Raw genomic sequence first — 13,667 nt, forward strand, 5'->3', positions numbered from 1 at the left:
CCTGGGCTGCTAGGCACCCCCCAGCAGCGAGGTGGAACAGTCGGACAGGTGCGCGGCCAAGTGGAGTCGTCCTCCAGCAGCAGGGGCGAGCCCCCAAGCGAGTAAATCAGGATGAAAGCGAAAAAAAGGGCCCGCAAGCTAATTAACCATCCCAGGCAACGAGGCAAATGAAATGAAGCAACTAATTGCTTAATGAATGCATTAGCACAGGGGGAAAAACAAAACAAAAACAAAAACAATAACAAAAACAAACAGATAAACCCCAACAAAACAAGAAAGAAAACTAAAGTCTGTTTAATTTAAGGGGCGTTCGTTTTTTGGGGGGCAATTAAAATGAAGCAATTAATTGCTTAATTAGCAATGAAAAACCCACAACAAAACAAAACCAAACAAACCCAAGAAGAAAGAAAAACAAAAAAAAAAAAAAATGAAAAATAAAGCTAAAGTCTGTTTTTGGGTTTTCGTTTTTTGGATTCGTCCCCAAGCTGGCGCTGGGTCAGAAACCGGGGCTGTAAACTCCTGGAGGCAGTGCAATACCAGGCCAACCCGTGGAGAAGGGGGAGCAAGCTCCTAACCCTTGACCGTGGTCCAAAAATCAGTTTAATATCGTGATCCCTCCATGCGAGGGACCTATCAGATATTAAGCTGATAAGAACAGATACTACACTTTGATCTTAGCCAAAAGGCCGAGAAGCGATGCGGCCCCTAGGGGCCGCGGTCGCCAGACGACCCTCAACTGGGGCCACCGTCGTCGGGCAGTGCTTCCTGGGCTGCTAGGCACCCCCCAGCAGCGAGGTGGAACAGTCGGACAGGTGCGCGGCCAAGTGGAGTCGTCCTCCAGCAGCAGGGGCGAGCCCCCAAGCGAGTAAATCAGGATGAAAGCGAAAAAAAGGGCCCGCAAGCTAATTAACCATCCCAGGCAACGAGGCAAATGAAATGAAGCAACTAATTGCTTAATGAATGCATTAGCACAGGGGGAAAAACAAAACAAAAACAAAAACAATAACAAAAACAAACAGATAAACCCCAACAAAACAAGAAAGAAAACTAAAGTCTGTTTAATTTAAGGGGCGTTCGTTTTTTGGGGGGCAATTAAAATGAAGCAATTAATTGCTTAATTAGCAATGAAAAACCCACAACAAAACAAAACCAAACAAACCCAAGAAGAAAGAAAAACAAAAAAAAAAAAAAATGAAAAATAAAGCTAAAGTCTGTTTTTGGGTTTTCGTTTTTTGGATTCGTCCCCAAGCTGGCGCTGGGTCAGAAACCGGGGCTGTAAACTCCTGGAGGCAGTGCAATACCAGGCCAACCCGTGGAGAAGGGGGAGCAAGCTCCTAACCCTTGACCGTGGTCCAAAAATCAGTTTAATATCGTGATCCCTCCATGCGAGGGACCTATCAGATATTAAGCTGATAAGAACAGATACTACACTTTGATCTTAGCCAAAAGGCCGAGAAGCGATGCGGCCCCTAGGGGCCGCGGTCGCCAGACGACCCTCAACTGGGGCCACCGTCGTCGGGCAGTGCTTCCTGGGCTGCTAGGCACCCCCCAGCAGCGAGGTGGAACAGTCGGACAGGTGCGCGGCCAAGTGGAGTCGTCCTCCAGCAGCAGGGGCGAGCCCCCAAGCGAGTAAATCAGGATGAAAGCGAAAAAAAGGGCCCGCAAGCTAATTAACCATCCCAGGCAACGAGGCAAATGAAATGAAGCAACTAATTGCTTAATGAATGCATTAGCACAGGGGGAAAAACAAAACAAAAACAAAAACAATAACAAAAACAAACAGATAAACCCCAACAAAACAAGAAAGAAAACTAAAGTCTGTTTAATTTAAGGGGCGTTCGTTTTTTGGGGGGCAATTAAAATGAAGCAATTAATTGCTTAATTAGCAATGAAAAACCCACAACAAAACAAAACCAAACAAACCCAAGAAGAAAGAAAAACAAAAAAAAAAAAAAATGAAAAATAAAGCTAAAGTCTGTTTTTGGGTTTTCGTTTTTTGGATTCGTCCCCAAGCTGGCGCTGGGTCAGAAACCGGGGCTGTAAACTCCTGGAGGCAGTGCAATACCAGGCCAACCCGTGGAGAAGGGGGAGCAAGCTCCTAACCCTTGACCGTGGTCCAAAAATCAGTTTAATATCGTGATCCCTCCATGCGAGGGACCTATCAGATATTAAGCTGATAAGAACAGATACTACACTTTGATCTTAGCCAAAAGGCCGAGAAGCGATGCGGCCCCTAGGGGCCGCGGTCGCCAGACGACCCTCAACTGGGGCCACCGTCGTCGGGCAGTGCTTCCTGGGCTGCTAGGCACCCCCCAGCAGCGAGGTGGAACAGTCGGACAGGTGCGCGGCCAAGTGGAGTCGTCCTCCAGCAGCAGGGGCGAGCCCCCAAGCGAGTAAATCAGGATGAAAGCGAAAAAAAGGGCCCGCAAGCTAATTAACCATCCCAGGCAACGAGGCAAATGAAATGAAGCAACTAATTGCTTAATGAATGCATTAGCACAGGGGGAAAAACAAAACAAAAACAAAAACAATAACAAAAACAAACAGATAAACCCCAACAAAACAAGAAAGAAAACTAAAGTCTGTTTAATTTAAGGGGCGTTCGTTTTTTGGGGGGCAATTAAAATGAAGCAATTAATTGCTTAATTAGCAATGAAAAACCCACAACAAAACAAAACCAAACAAACCCAAGAAGAAAGAAAAACAAAAAAAAAAAAAAATGAAAAATAAAGCTAAAGTCTGTTTTTGGGTTTTCGTTTTTTGGATTCGTCCCCAAGCTGGCGCTGGGTCAGAAACCGGGGCTGTAAACTCCTGGAGGCAGTGCAATACCAGGCCAACCCGTGGAGAAGGGGGAGCAAGCTCCTAACCCTTGACCGTGGTCCAAAAATCAGTTTAATATCGTGATCCCTCCATGCGAGGGACCTATCAGATATTAAGCTGATAAGAACAGATACTACACTTTGATCTTAGCCAAAAGGCCGAGAAGCGATGCGGCCCCTAGGGGCCGCGGTCGCCAGACGACCCTCAACTGGGGCCACCGTCGTCGGGCAGTGCTTCCTGGGCTGCTAGGCACCCCCCAGCAGCGAGGTGGAACAGTCGGACAGGTGCGCGGCCAAGTGGAGTCGTCCTCCAGCAGCAGGGGCGAGCCCCCAAGCGAGTAAATCAGGATGAAAGCGAAAAAAAGGGCCCGCAAGCTAATTAACCATCCCAGGCAACGAGGCAAATGAAATGAAGCAACTAATTGCTTAATGAATGCATTAGCACAGGGGGAAAAACAAAACAAAAACAAAAACAATAACAAAAACAAACAGATAAACCCCAACAAAACAAGAAAGAAAACTAAAGTCTGTTTAATTTAAGGGGCGTTCGTTTTTTGGGGGGCAATTAAAATGAAGCAATTAATTGCTTAATTAGCAATGAAAAACCCACAACAAAACAAAACCAAACAAACCCAAGAAGAAAGAAAAACAAAAAAAAAAAAAAATGAAAAATAAAGCTAAAGTCTGTTTTTGGGTTTTCGTTTTTTGGATTCGTCCCCAAGCTGGCGCTGGGTCAGAAACCGGGGCTGTAAACTCCTGGAGGCAGTGCAATACCAGGCCAACCCGTGGAGAAGGGGGAGCAAGCTCCTAACCCTTGACCGTGGTCCAAAAATCAGTTTAATATCGTGATCCCTCCATGCGAGGGACCTATCAGATATTAAGCTGATAAGAACAGATACTACACTTTGATCTTAGCCAAAAGGCCGAGAAGCGATGCGGCCCCTAGGGGCCGCGGTCGCCAGACGACCCTCAACTGGGGCCACCGTCGTCGGGCAGTGCTTCCTGGGCTGCTAGGCACCCCCCAGCAGCGAGGTGGAACAGTCGGACAGGTGCGCGGCCAAGTGGAGTCGTCCTCCAGCAGCAGGGGCGAGCCCCCAAGCGAGTAAATCAGGATGAAAGCGAAAAAAAGGGCCCGCAAGCTAATTAACCATCCCAGGCAACGAGGCAAATGAAATGAAGCAACTAATTGCTTAATGAATGCATTAGCACAGGGGGAAAAACAAAACAAAAACAAAAACAATAACAAAAACAAACAGATAAACCCCAACAAAACAAGAAAGAAAACTAAAGTCTGTTTAATTTAAGGGGCGTTCGTTTTTTGGGGGGCAATTAAAATGAAGCAATTAATTGCTTAATTAGCAATGAAAAACCCACAACAAAACAAAAACAAACCCAAGAAGAAAGAAAAACAAAAAAAAAAAAAATGAAAAATAAAGCTAAAGTCTGTTTTTGGGTTTTCGTTTTTTGGATTCGTCCCCAAGCTGGCGCTGGGTCAGAAACCGGGGCTGTAAACTCCTGGAGGCAGTGCAATACCAGGCCAACCCGTGGAGAAGGGGGAGCAAGCTCCTAACCCTTGACCGTGGTCCAAAAATCAGTTTAATATCGTGATCCCTCCATGCGAGGGACCTATCAGATATTAAGCTGATAAGAACAGATACTACACTTTGATCTTAGCCAAAAGGCCGAGAAGCGATGCGGCCCCTAGGGGCCGCGGTCGCCAGACGACCCTCAACTGGGGCCACCGTCGTCGGGCAGTGCTTCCTGGGCTGCTAGGCACCCCCCAGCAGCGAGGTGGAACAGTCGGACAGGTGCGCGGCCAAGTGGAGTCGTCCTCCAGCAGCAGGGGCGAGCCCCCAAGCGAGTAAATCAGGATGAAAGCGAAAAAAAGGGCCCGCAAGCTAATTAACCATCCCAGGCAACGAGGCAAATGAAATGAAGCAACTAATTGCTTAATGAATGCATTAGCACAGGGGGAAAAACAAAACAAAAACAAAAACAATAACAAAAACAAACAGATAAACCCCAACAAAACAAGAAAGAAAACTAAAGTCTGTTTAATTTAAGGGGCGTTCGTTTTTTGGGGGGCAATTAAAATGAAGCAATTAATTGCTTAATTAGCAATGAAAAACCCACAACAAAACAAAACCAAACAAACCCAAGAAGAAAGAAAAACAAAAAAAAAAAAAATGAAAAATAAAGCTAAAGTCTGTTTTTGGGTTTTCGTTTTTTGGATTCGTCCCCAAGCTGGCGCTGGGTCAGAAACCGGGGCTGTAAACTCCTGGAGGCAGTGCAATACCAGGCCAACCCGTGGAGAAGGGGGAGCAAGCTCCTAACCCTTGACCGTGGTCCAAAAATCAGTTTAATATCGTGATCCCTCCATGCGAGGGACCTATCAGATATTAAGCTGATAAGAACAGATACTACACTTTGATCTTAGCCAAAAGGCCGAGAAGCGATGCGGCCCCTAGGGGCCGCGGTCGCCAGACGACCCTCAACTGGGGCCACCGTCGTCGGGCAGTGCTTCCTGGGCTGCTAGGCACCCCCCAGCAGCGAGGTGGAACAGTCGGACAGGTGCGCGGCCAAGTGGAGTCGTCCTCCAGCAGCAGGGGCGAGCCCCCAAGCGAGTAAATCAGGATGAAAGCGAAAAAAAGGGCCCGCAAGCTAATTAACCATCCCAGGCAACGAGGCAAATGAAATGAAGCAACTAATTGCTTAATGAATGCATTAGCACAGGGGGAAAAACAAAACAAAAACAAAAACAATAACAAAAACAAACAGATAAACCCCAACAAAACAAGAAAGAAAACTAAAGTCTGTTTAATTTAAGGGGCGTTCGTTTTTTGGGGGGCAATTAAAATGAAGCAATTAATTGCTTAATTAGCAATGAAAAACCCACAACAAAACAAAACCAAACAAACCCAAGAAGAAAGAAAAACAAAAAAAAAAAAAATGAAAAATAAAGCTAAAGTCTGTTTTTGGGTTTTCGTTTTTTGGATTCGTCCCCAAGCTGGCGCTGGGTCAGAAACCGGGGCTGTAAACTCCTGGAGGCAGTGCAATACCAGGCCAACCCGTGGAGAAGGGGGAGCAAGCTCCTAACCCTTGACCGTGGTCCAAAAATCAGTTTAATATCGTGATCCCTCCATGCGAGGGACCTATCAGATATTAAGCTGATAAGAACAGATACTACACTTTGATCTTAGCCAAAAGGCCGAGAAGCGATGCGGCCCCTAGGGGCCGCGGTCGCCAGACGACCCTCAACTGGGGCCACCGTCGTCGGGCAGTGCTTCCTGGGCTGCTAGGCACCCCCCAGCAGCGAGGTGGAACAGTCGGACAGGTGCGCGGCCAAGTGGAGTCGTCCTCCAGCAGCAGGGGCGAGCCCCCAAGCGAGTAAATCAGGATGAAAGCGAAAAAAAGGGCCCGCAAGCTAATTAACCATCCCAGGCAACGAGGCAAATGAAATGAAGCAACTAATTGCTTAATGAATGCATTAGCACAGGGGGAAAAACAAAACAAAAACAAAAACAATAACAAAAACAAACAGATAAACCCCAACAAAACAAGAAAGAAAACTAAAGTCTGTTTAATTTAAGGGGCGTTCGTTTTTTGGGGGGCAATTAAAATGAAGCAATTAATTGCTTAATTAGCAATGAAAAACCCACAACAAAACAAAACCAAACAAACCCAAGAAGAAAGAAAAACAAAAAAAAAAAAAATGAAAAATAAAGCTAAAGTCTGTTTTTGGGTTTTCGTTTTTTGGATTCGTCCCCAAGCTGGCGCTGGGTCAGAAACCGGGGCTGTAAACTCCTGGAGGCAGTGCAATACCAGGCCAACCCGTGGAGAAGGGGGAGCAAGCTCCTAACCCTTGACCGTGGTCCAAAAATCAGTTTAATATCGTGATCCCTCCATGCGAGGGACCTATCAGATATTAAGCTGATAAGAACAGATACTACACTTTGATCTTAGCCAAAAGGCCGAGAAGCGATGCGGCCCCTAGGGGCCGCGGTCGCCAGACGACCCTCAACTGGGGCCACCGTCGTCGGGCAGTGCTTCCTGGGCTGCTAGGCACCCCCCAGCAGCGAGGTGGAACAGTCGGACAGGTGCGCGGCCAAGTGGAGTCGTCCTCCAGCAGCAGGGGCGAGCCCCCAAGCGAGTAAATCAGGATGAAAGCGAAAAAAAGGGCCCGCAAGCTAATTAACCATCCCAGGCAACGAGGCAAATGAAATGAAGCAACTAATTGCTTAATGAATGCATTAGCACAGGGGGAAAAACAAAACAAAAACAAAAACAATAACAAAAACAAACAGATAAACCCCAACAAAACAAGAAAGAAAACTAAAGTCTGTTTAATTTAAGGGGCGTTCGTTTTTTGGGGGGCAATTAAAATGAAGCAATTAATTGCTTAATTAGCAATGAAAAACCCACAACAAAACAAAACCAAACAAACCCAAGAAGAAAGAAAAACAAAAAAAAAAAAAATGAAAAATAAAGCTAAAGTCTGTTTTTGGGTTTTCGTTTTTTGGATTCGTCCCCAAGCTGGCGCTGGGTCAGAAACCGGGGCTGTAAACTCCTGGAGGCAGTGCAATACCAGGCCAACCCGTGGAGAAGGGGGAGCAAGCTCCTAACCCTTGACCGTGGTCCAAAAATCAGTTTAATATCGTGATCCCTCCATGCGAGGGACCTATCAGATATTAAGCTGATAAGAACAGATACTACACTTTGATCTTAGCCAAAAGGCCGAGAAGCGATGCGGCCCCTAGGGGCCGCGGTCGCCAGACGACCCTCAACTGGGGCCACCGTCGTCGGGCAGTGCTTCCTGGGCTGCTAGGCACCCCCCAGCAGCGAGGTGGAACAGTCGGACAGGTGCGCGGCCAAGTGGAGTCGTCCTCCAGCAGCAGGGGCGAGCCCCCAAGCGAGTAAATCAGGATGAAAGCGAAAAAAAGGGCCCGCAAGCTAATTAACCATCCCAGGCAACGAGGCAAATGAAATGAAGCAACTAATTGCTTAATGAATGCATTAGCACAGGGGGAAAAACAAAACAAAAACAAAAACAATAACAAAAACAAACAGATAAACCCCAACAAAACAAGAAAGAAAACTAAAGTCTGTTTAATTTAAGGGGCGTTCGTTTTTTGGGGGGCAATTAAAATGAAGCAATTAATTGCTTAATTAGCAATGAAAAACCCACAACAAAACAAAACCAAACAAACCCAAGAAGAAAGAAAAACAAAAAAAAAAAAAATGAAAAATAAAGCTAAAGTCTGTTTTTGGGTTTTCGTTTTTTGGATTCGTCCCCAAGCTGGCGCTGGGTCAGAAACCGGGGCTGTAAACTCCTGGAGGCAGTGCAATACCAGGCCAACCCGTGGAGAAGGGGGAGCAAGCTCCTAACCCTTGACCGTGGTCCAAAAATCAGTTTAATATCGTGATCCCTCCATGCGAGGGACCTATCAGATATTAAGCTGATAAGAACAGATACTACACTTTGATCTTAGCCAAAAGGCCGAGAAGCGATGCGGCCCCTAGGGGCCGCGGTCGCCAGACGACCCTCAACTGGGGCCACCGTCGTCGGGCAGTGCTTCCTGGGCTGCTAGGCACCCCCCAGCAGCGAGGTGGAACAGTCGGACAGGTGCGCGGCCAAGTGGAGTCGTCCTCCAGCAGCAGGGGCGAGCCCCCAAGCGAGTAAATCAGGATGAAAGCGAAAAAAAGGGCCCGCAAGCTAATTAACCATCCCAGGCAACGAGGCAAATGAAATGAAGCAACTAATTGCTTAATGAATGCATTAGCACAGGGGGAAAAACAAAACAAAAACAAAAACAATAACAAAAACAAACAGATAAACCCCAACAAAACAAGAAAGAAAACTAAAGTCTGTTTAATTTAAGGGGCGTTCGTTTTTTGGGGGGCAATTAAAATGAAGCAATTAATTGCTTAATTAGCAATGAAAAACCCACAACAAAACAAAACCAAACAAACCCAAGAAGAAAGAAAAACAAAAAAAAAAAAAATGAAAAATAAAGCTAAAGTCTGTTTTTGGGTTTTCGTTTTTTGGATTCGTCCCCAAGCTGGCGCTGGGTCAGAAACCGGGGCTGTAAACTCCTGGAGGCAGTGCAATACCAGGCCAACCCGTGGAGAAGGGGGAGCAAGCTCCTAACCCTTGACCGTGGTCCAAAAATCAGTTTAATATCGTGATCCCTCCATGCGAGGGACCTATCAGATATTAAGCTGATAAGAACAGATACTACACTTTGATCTTAGCCAAAAGGCCGAGAAGCGATGCGGCCCCTAGGGGCCGCGGTCGCCAGACGACCCTCAACTGGGGCCACCGTCGTCGGGCAGTGCTTCCTGGGCTGCTAGGCACCCCCCAGCAGCGAGGTGGAACAGTCGGACAGGTGCGCGGCCAAGTGGAGTCGTCCTCCAGCAGCAGGGGCGAGCCCCCAAGCGAGTAAATCAGGATGAAAGCGAAAAAAAGGGCCCGCAAGCTAATTAACCATCCCAGGCAACGAGGCAAATGAAATGAAGCAACTAATTGCTTAATGAATGCATTAGCACAGGGGGAAAAACAAAACAAAAACAAAAACAATAACAAAAACAAACAGATAAACCCCAACAAAACAAGAAAGAAAACTAAAGTCTGTTTAATTTAAGGGGCGTTCGTTTTTTGGGGGGCAATTAAAATGAAGCAATTAATTGCTTAATTAGCAATGAAAAACCCACAACAAAACAAAACCAAACAAACCCAAGAAAAAAGAAAAACAAAAAAAAAAAAAATGAAAAATAAAGCTAAAGTCTGTTTTTGGGTTTTCGTTTTTTGGATTCGTCCCCAAGCTGGCGCTGGGTCAGAAACCGGGGCTGTAAACTCCTGGAGGCAGTGCAATACCAGGCCAACCCGTGGAGAAGGGGGAGCAAGCTCCTAACCCTTGACCGTGGTCCAAAAATCAGTTTAATATCGTGATCCCTCCATGCGAGGGACCTATCAGATATTAAGCTGATAAGAACAGATACTACACTTTGATCTTAGCCAAAAGGCCGAGAAGCGATGGTATTTAGTCGTATCGGCCCCGGACTTGGCATTATCTACTACCAAGCCCTCATTTGGGGTCCGATACAACTTAGGCACAAAGGCCAGTAAGGGGGGTGGTGGGGAAGAAAACGGGACTTTGCTAAATCTGCTAGCTAAACTTGCGTTGAAAAGCAAGTATTTTATTTAGAAGGCCCTATACTAGACTCTATCATAACACATCCGCCTACATTCTTACCAGGACCTACTTAAAATAGACAGCTCCCCAGCTTATCGGGATGGCGGGCGACATTCGTACTGTGAAAAAGAAAAACATTTATTTACAAGAAACAAAAAACAAAATAATATTTACAAACTTAAGTATATTTTTTTTTTTTTTTTTTTTTTTTTTTTTTTTTTTTTTTTTTTTTTATAATGGGGGTGAGATGATGGGGAGGGGGGCAAACTAAAAAACACCCAAAAAGAAAGAAAAAGAAAACAACTTAATAAAATGCCTATGGGGGCGGGTTAGTAAGGGGACCCTCCCTACCTAACGGCTGGTCTGTCGTATGAAACGCCCACTGTCTTCCGGTCCACTTCCCCCGGGGGGAAAGGGTGAAAGCAAGCAGGTCGTCTCCTAGGGGGGAGTGGAGGAACTAGGGATTTGTAAGAAAAATAAATTAGGGTCGGGGTTAACAGGGATGGATGGCGTCTTCCAAGATAATGTACGTAAGGGGTAAAAACAGGCCGAGGACAAAATAAAACTGGTGGACTTTGGGCATCTTTGGAAGCTCTCCTAGTGCCAATCTAACAAAAAACAAAGATCTACAGGGGACAGGATCAAACTCACATTCACCCTAGTCTAGGCCCTAAATAAAGCACATGCTTTCCACTCTAGGTGGTTACTCCGCCTAACTAGCAAACCTACTTCTACCCATGATTACGGGGTAAACCCCGTATTAACATATGAGGGGCTGGGTTCCGAGTGCACGACAATCGAAACTTCAGCACCTCCAGACGAATACTACTAGGGTGGAAACACAAGCTCATACCTAGCTCCTCGTCGGATGCACAAACTAGTGTTGTGCACCCATCTCCTATCAAAGTCGATGCGGGGCAACCTTTTCCAATCACATCTGATTTTTATTTTAAGTTGGTGCTTAAAATAAAGGACCAGATCCTGATCGGAAACAGATCGCCCCTCATAGACAATGTTCAGACGTGTAACCCACGTCACTAATCTAGCTACAGCCAGTATCGCCAGAAACACCGCCCGTTTCTCCCTGATAAACGGCGGGTCCACATTGTCAACCACGTACGCCAAATCAAGTGGCACCGACCGCTCGGGGTCGATGCGAGCCGTTACCCCTTCGACATACCTCCAGAGACTCCGTACCCCGCTGCAAAGAAAGAACGCGTGTTCACGCGTCTCGTCCTCGTTCTCATCGTTGCAGCGTGGGCACGGGGGATAATAATACTCGCGATCCCTAAAATCCCTGGCAAGTCGGTCGAAGAGAGGCAACGCATCCCGGACTAGCCTCCACGTTATCGAGAACTCTGCATTATTTATGTAGCTACTGGCAGGCGCCCAACTCCAAAGCGAGAGAACTTCCCCCCTCGACAGATGTAGCCGCTCCACCAGCGGGTCGTTTGCGGTACCCTCCACTAAATCCTCATATAGCCTCCACCTAGGCCGTGCAAGGTCACTGGACCCCGGCAATGCCCTAAGGGCGGCTCGGCATTCGGTCAGGAAGCGCCCTTCCCCCGCTGGTCGACGGCGACCTTCGGCGGCGGGGTCGGTTAACAGCCGTGGGAAAGCGTGCTCCACGGCTGGTACCCAGGGTGCCTCCTCTATCAGTGTCCGACTTAGGAACGCCAGTCTTTCTGCGTTTTGATGGCTGCGCAGATCAGGCATCCCCAAGCCTCCCTCGCTAAGCTTCTGCGTACAGACCTGTCTACGGACATACGGCTTTCCTCCCTTCCAGAGCAGTCGGAAAAGGAGTCGCTCTAAAGCCTTACAGCGGTCCGCAGGCAGGGGAAGAACAGATAACCGGTAAAGGATCAGCGGAAACACGTAAGTGGCGCATGCCTCCGCACGACCCTTCAAGGACAATCTCCTTCGAATCCAAGTTCCGACAGCGGACTCGACCTTCGTCTGTACCTCCGACCAATTTCTGTCCAGCTGGAGATCCGGCCCGAACCACACACCGAGGATCTTAACCGGGCCATCAGTCCAGCCGAACGCACCTGGAAGCGAGTTTACCCCGGTCCAGGCGCTCAACCGCAGACCGACGGACTTGCTGCGATTGATTACGGCCCCTGTGACAACTTCATACTCAGCGATCGCCTCTATCACCGCTTCGATGTCGTTACGACTGGCTGCGAAAACGGTGACGTCATCAGCGTACGCGGACACCCTGGCAACTCGGCCGCCAGGTAGAGCAATGCCGCGTAGGACTGGTCTCGCCGCCTCGTCCCTTAATTTGCGAAGGAAGGGCTCCAACGCCAGGACATAGAGCAGAGGCGACAGCGGACAGCCCTGCCGCACCGACCGGGAGACCCCAAAGGACTCCGACAACCTACCGTTGACTTGCACCACCACCGCGGGGTCACGATACAGGGCGGAGATCCACTTGCGGAAGTCCGGACCAAAGCCGGCGGCCTCCACAACAGCCCTCAGGAACCCATGGTCCACCCTATCGAACGCCTTGGACTGATCTAAATTGATCAGCGCGGCTTCCGTGTCGTCTTCTAATCCCTCTATTATCGAGCGAACCAAGTGCAGATTGTTTTGAATTGTTCGACCCTTCACAGCGTAGTTCTGATCCGGTTCGACCAACTCGTCGATAACGACCTGCAGCCGATTCGCAAGAATACGGGCCAAAATCTTAAAATCTGCGTTAAGCAGAGTTATGGGCCTATAATCATCTAGGTTCCCCCCTCCATGTTGGTTTCCCTTCTTCAGAAGCGTGACCACTCCTTTGGTTACCTGCCTCGGGATCGAATCCTGGGCAAACCAGTGGTTAAACACGCCCGTCAAAAGGGGCACAAACATGGGCGACAGCCTCAAGTACAGTTCGTAGGGCAAACCATCGAGCCCCGGAGATTTGTTGTGGCCAACCTGCTTCAACGCAGTAATGACCTCACGCTCCGTAACCACCCCCTCGCAACTAGCCGCTCGGGCCGCAGTAAGGCGGGGCGAGCCAGCTAAATAGCTGCCAAACTCCTGGCCGCGGAGTCTGGGTAGTTTGGTGAAGCGCTCCTCCAAATGTTGCCGAAACCCATTGCAGATCTCCCGCGTCGATACGAGAGAACGTCCTTCCAGGTTTTTCACCTCCCGAATGTACCCATCCGAGCCGCGTCTTAAAGCGGCCCCACGCTCAACAGCGTCAACGTTCACGGCTTCGTTGGAGACTCTATTTAACCTAGCCCTAACTACTTGACCTTCATATCGCTCGCTAGCCAAGCGACTGAGGTCCCCCTTAATTAGTGCTAGATCTAGGGAATCCCCCCCTGCCACCGCCCGGGTCAATCTATCCTCTAGGTGCTTTTTGGTCCGTGCCCTAGTTAAAGCGAGGCTTTGGCTATATTGGACACAAAAATGCCTAATGGTCACCTTAAGATTAACCCACCATCTACTCCCGGTAACCGCCCCCACTAACTCCCTCTGAATTAGTGTTGTCAGCTGCTCCCGGAAGTCGAACGACTCCAACAAGGAGGCGTTCATCTTCCAGTAGCCAGCCAACCTAGGCCTATTACCTAACTTCAAACGGGCCAACACGAGTTTGTGGTCCGAATGACCTAACCAGTGGAACGTGGGACAAGATAGAAAATCTACGTCGCCCCTTCTAATT

The 13,667-nt window shown here is 48.1% G+C and overlaps 13 non-coding genes across 13 annotated transcripts; all 13 read right to left on the minus strand.

Annotated features, from left to right (window-relative positions):
- Window positions 1–499: 499 nt before the first annotated feature.
- Window positions 500–698, minus strand: LOC145285223 (U2 spliceosomal RNA). The gene has a single exon (XR_013869027.1). It is a non-coding gene; the product is annotated as a U2 spliceosomal RNA (small nuclear RNA).
- Window positions 699–1,263: 565 nt separating this feature from the next.
- Window positions 1,264–1,462, minus strand: LOC145285224 (U2 spliceosomal RNA). Its single transcript, XR_013869028.1, has one exon. It is a non-coding gene; the product is annotated as a U2 spliceosomal RNA (small nuclear RNA).
- A 565-nt stretch (window positions 1,463–2,027) lies between these two features.
- LOC145285225 (U2 spliceosomal RNA) lies at window positions 2,028–2,226 on the minus strand. Its single transcript, XR_013869029.1, has one exon. It is a non-coding gene; the product is annotated as a U2 spliceosomal RNA (small nuclear RNA).
- Window positions 2,227–2,791: 565 nt separating this feature from the next.
- LOC145285226 (U2 spliceosomal RNA) lies at window positions 2,792–2,990 on the minus strand. Its single transcript, XR_013869030.1, has one exon. It is a non-coding gene; the product is annotated as a U2 spliceosomal RNA (small nuclear RNA).
- A 565-nt stretch (window positions 2,991–3,555) lies between these two features.
- LOC145285227 (U2 spliceosomal RNA) lies at window positions 3,556–3,754 on the minus strand. Its single transcript, XR_013869031.1, has one exon. It is a non-coding gene; the product is annotated as a U2 spliceosomal RNA (small nuclear RNA).
- Window positions 3,755–4,314: 560 nt separating this feature from the next.
- Window positions 4,315–4,513, minus strand: LOC145285228 (U2 spliceosomal RNA). The gene has a single exon (XR_013869032.1). It is a non-coding gene; the product is annotated as a U2 spliceosomal RNA (small nuclear RNA).
- A 564-nt stretch (window positions 4,514–5,077) lies between these two features.
- Window positions 5,078–5,276, minus strand: LOC145285230 (U2 spliceosomal RNA). Its single transcript, XR_013869033.1, has one exon. It is a non-coding gene; the product is annotated as a U2 spliceosomal RNA (small nuclear RNA).
- A 564-nt stretch (window positions 5,277–5,840) lies between these two features.
- Window positions 5,841–6,039, minus strand: LOC145285231 (U2 spliceosomal RNA). The gene has a single exon (XR_013869034.1). It is a non-coding gene; the product is annotated as a U2 spliceosomal RNA (small nuclear RNA).
- Window positions 6,040–6,603: 564 nt separating this feature from the next.
- LOC145285232 (U2 spliceosomal RNA) lies at window positions 6,604–6,802 on the minus strand. Its single transcript, XR_013869035.1, has one exon. It is a non-coding gene; the product is annotated as a U2 spliceosomal RNA (small nuclear RNA).
- A 564-nt stretch (window positions 6,803–7,366) lies between these two features.
- On the minus strand, window positions 7,367–7,565 carry LOC145285233 (U2 spliceosomal RNA). The gene has a single exon (XR_013869036.1). It is a non-coding gene; the product is annotated as a U2 spliceosomal RNA (small nuclear RNA).
- A 564-nt stretch (window positions 7,566–8,129) lies between these two features.
- LOC145285234 (U2 spliceosomal RNA) lies at window positions 8,130–8,328 on the minus strand. The gene has a single exon (XR_013869037.1). It is a non-coding gene; the product is annotated as a U2 spliceosomal RNA (small nuclear RNA).
- A 564-nt stretch (window positions 8,329–8,892) lies between these two features.
- On the minus strand, window positions 8,893–9,091 carry LOC145285235 (U2 spliceosomal RNA). Its single transcript, XR_013869038.1, has one exon. It is a non-coding gene; the product is annotated as a U2 spliceosomal RNA (small nuclear RNA).
- A 564-nt stretch (window positions 9,092–9,655) lies between these two features.
- Window positions 9,656–9,854, minus strand: LOC145285236 (U2 spliceosomal RNA). The gene has a single exon (XR_013869039.1). It is a non-coding gene; the product is annotated as a U2 spliceosomal RNA (small nuclear RNA).
- Window positions 9,855–13,667: the final 3,813 nt, after the last annotated feature.

This window comes from Euprymna scolopes, chromosome 9 (assembly GCF_053919585.1).
Source record: "Euprymna scolopes isolate OS-2025 chromosome 9, ASM5391958v1, whole genome shotgun sequence".
Taxonomy (NCBI): domain Eukaryota; kingdom Metazoa; phylum Mollusca; class Cephalopoda; order Sepiida; family Sepiolidae; genus Euprymna; species Euprymna scolopes.